This window comes from Elephantulus edwardii, unplaced genomic scaffold, assembly GCF_000299155.1.
Source record: "Elephantulus edwardii isolate Elephantulus edwardi_28Jun2011 unplaced genomic scaffold, EleEdw1.0 scaffold00003, whole genome shotgun sequence".
NCBI classification, from domain to species: domain Eukaryota; kingdom Metazoa; phylum Chordata; class Mammalia; order Macroscelidea; family Macroscelididae; genus Elephantulus; species Elephantulus edwardii.
In genome coordinates, this window is record NW_006399753.1 from 23629129 (window position 1) to 23633070 (window position 3942).

The window sequence follows — 3942 nt, forward strand, 5'->3', positions numbered from 1 at the left end:
GGACTCTCAGTCCACACCAACTGCTGTCACCTTCGTTTCAGTTTTTAAGTCCTGAGTCAAGAAAAAAAAAATTTAAAAAAGAAACAAAAAGTGACACAGCCATGCTAATTCTCATCTCATTTGGTTTTTTTTCTGCACAAGTTAGGTTTTGGGTTTTGTGTTGGTTTTTTTTGTTGTTGTTGTTTTTTTGTTTGTTTTTCTTCAAGAAAGGGTGTAAACACACTAAACAGTCCGCCTAGAAGCATTTGGGGTGGACGATGGAGGGGCCAGACTAGTCGAGGGGCCAGACTAGTTGTCCTCCTGATTGCTGGGAGTTGGACAGAACAGCCAGGATGGAGTATTTGCGCTCAGGGGGAGCAATGATCTTCATCTTCATCGTGCTGGGGGCCAGCGCTGTGATCTCCTTCTGCAACCTGTCAGTGATGCCTGGGGACATGGTGGTCCCGCTGGATGTCAACATCACACTTCATGATGCAGTTGAAGGTAGTTTCGTGGATGCCACAAGCCTCCATGCCCAGGAAGGAGCGCTGGAAGAGTGCCTGGGGCAGCGGACACACTCATTAACGATGGTGATGACCTGCCCGTCGGGCAGCTCAGAGCTCTTCTCCAGGGAGGACGAGGAAGCCGCTGTGGCCACCTCCTGCTCGATGTCCAGGGCGATGGAACCAAGTTTCTCCTTGTCGTGCACAATCTCCCGCTCAGCCGTGGTGGTGAAGCTGTAGCCTCGCTTGGTGAGGATCTTCATGAGGTGGTCCGTCAGGTCCCGGCCAGCCAGGTCCAGATGCAGGATGGCATGGGGGAGGGCATACCCCTCATAGACGGGCACAGTGTGGGTGACCCCATCGTCAGCCAGAGGCAGACAGGAACAGCACGGCCTGGATGGCCACGTACATGGCAGGGGTGTGGAAGGTCTTGGACGTAGGTGATCTGGGTCATCTTCTTCTGGTTAGCTTTGGGGTTCAGGGGCCTTCATCAGCAACACAGGGTGCCCTTTGGAGCCCCATGCAGCTCGTTGTAGAAGGCGTGGTGCCAGATATTCTCCATGTCGTTCCAGTTGGTGACATTGCCGTGCTCGATGGGGTACTTGAGGGTCAGGATGCCTCTCTTGCTCTGGGCTTGTCTCCCAGGTAGGAGTCCTTGTGGCCCACACCCACCATCATGCCCTGGTGCCGAAGGAGCCCCACGATGGAGGGGAAGACAGCCCGGGGGGCCTGAGCTCCAGGGCAAGCGAGATGTCAGCTGTGGAAAGTGTTTTAATAGGTCAAATGATGGTGATGTGGTGTAATATGTGGCTGCTAACTGAAAGACCAGTGGTTCAAATCAACCTGGTTCTAGAAAAGAAACAGCATCGCCAGTGAGTAATGTGCTGTTTGAAACAGTCAACTACAGGAGACTAAACTATCAACATCTACTCAAAATAAAAAACTAAAGGGCAAGAAAGGGAAGGGAAACGAAATCAATGGAAAGAGAAGAAGTGGAATGGAAATAAGAACGCCAATAAAATGGGAAAATACTAATAAATGTCATGCAATAGTTCTTATATTATTCAATTAGAACCCAATTTGCTGTGTAAGTTATTACCTAAAATGTTAACAAAAGATTATTTTTTTAAAGAGAATCAACATGTTTTCCAGTTATTTTTTTTTCTGTTAGTGTGCCAGGGTCAAGACAATTAGGCTTTAGACAGATTATATTATTGAAGAAATACAGGTATCACACAGATTTTGCATGCTCTCTGGGATCTGAACTAATCCTAGCAGGGATTAGAGAAAGAATCACATTGCTGTGAAGTTGATTGTGACTATAGGAACCCTGTAGGACAGGTTAATCCTAATGGAAGCAGGCTGTCACAACGCTCCGTAAGGGTGGTTTGTGGGTTCACACTACCACCTTTTTGGTTAGTAACTGAATACTTCAGCACTGCACCACCAAGGCTCCCTTAGCAAAAGGCAATCACTGCTAAATATGGTTATCTTCACCTCTGGGTAGAGATGGGAGGGCTGGCTCCCAGTGAATTCGCTTGATCAGAATCAGGAGCTTCTGAAATTAATGAACAGGTATTAATTACAACCAGAGCAATTTTGTTGGCAAAATAAAATATAACAGAAAGTCAATTTAAAGAGTTGGATGGAAAAATAAGTGAAAACACATGTCTGGAAGTTATAGTTCTTTTAATTCCTTAAATCATATGTGATTACTTTAAAAAGCACTGTCCTCCTAACTAATTCAGCTTAAAATAGATTTAAATTTCTCTTTCACTTTATAGCTGGGAAATAGTTACTAAAGACACCTTAACACTTAATTGTGTTAAGCCTAATAAAATGAAATCACACTGGCTCCAGATTCTGGGTAACAGCATCAGCTGTGACAGTGGAAAAGCACATGACACCTTTATCATAATGCTGTGTGTGAGATGGCTTGATCTTCAGGGATGGAAAGGTTTATACATTCTCAGTTATATTCATCACATGAACATTTGACATCTCTGCTGAGAATGAATTTAGATTTTCAATGTGCTGGATATACATACATACATATATGCAAAATGAGGGCTTCTAATGGTGGTGCCTCCAGATAAGTAAGTGACTTAAGTGACTTATTTCCATCAGTGCCAAAGCAAGTTCAAAAAACACACAACCCCAAGACAACTATGAGATATCATCTCACCCCAGTAAGAATAGCAACATTCAACAGAGCAGCAAATATAAAATACCCATGAGGTTGTGGAGAAACTGGAACCCTTATTCACTGTTGGTGGGAGTGTAAAATGGTACAACCATTATGGAAGGCGGTATGGTGCTTTTTCAAAAAGTTGCAAATAGAGATACTATTTGACCCAGCAATTCCTCTACTTGGAATATACCCTAAAGAAACCAGAACTGCCACCCAAGGAGATATATATACACACCCATGTTTATTTTGGCTTTGTTCACAATAGCAAAGAGTTGGAAACTACCCAAGTGCCCATCAACAAAAGACTAGATAGAGAAGCTGTGATATATTCATACAACGAAATACTATGCTAAATTGAAAACAAGGAACTTATGAAATATTATACAAAATGGATGATCCCGCAGGACATTATGCTGAGTGAAATATCTCAGTCACAAAAGGACAAATACTGCATAGTGCCACTGTTGTAAAGTGGGACTGACATCAGGGTTGGGGAGAATCCAAGAGGGGATAAATAATGTATACTGCATTGAAATAGATGAAAGATAGACCTATTTAGGAGGAATATATGATTAGGTATTATTGTCATGACAAGAGTCCAGAATAAAAGCTGCATAGTGGCATGGGTTGGGGGGAAGAAGAACGGAAAAAAAAGAAAAAAAAAATTTTTTTTTTTACTTTTCAAAGATAAAAGTGAACTCGGGGGGAGAGGTGGGCAGGGAGGAAAGGGTGCAACAATGAATGAATGGAAATCCAAAGTCTCTGTAAACTTCCATTAAAATTTTAAAAAAGAGAGCTATAAAATAAAAAACTTTTTAAAACTTTAAAAAGAAAAAGGAAAATAAAAAGAAGAGCAAGCTGGGTTTAGAAGAGGCTGTGGTACTAGGGACATCATAATCAATTTGAGATGGATCTTGCGGATTTAACTAGTTTGTTGTGAATAACAAGAAACTTGGTAACATTGAGAAGAACAGGATCTTAGAACACTTGATTTTGTTCATGCGTAATCTATATTTAAACCAGGAAGCAGTTGTATGAACACAGCAACAAAACACTGCATGGTTTAAAATCAAGAAAGTAGTGTTCGGGTACGTGTTCTTTTCCCATACCTTTTCTTTCTTTTTTTTTTCTATATTTTATTAATTTTCATAAACATTTACAGAGATTTTTGGGTTTCCATTCATTCATTGTTGTACTATTCTCTCTACCCTCCTCCCAGTTTGTTCTTGTCCAAATGCCACAGTGCTTGTCAAAGCCAGTTCTGATTAA

General features: G+C 41.9%; 1 pseudogene; it reads right to left on the reverse strand.

Moving 5' to 3' along the window:
* Positions 1-271: 271 nt before the first annotated feature.
* Positions 272-1205, reverse strand: LOC102844792 (annotated as a pseudogene).
* Positions 1206-3942: the final 2737 nt, after the last annotated feature.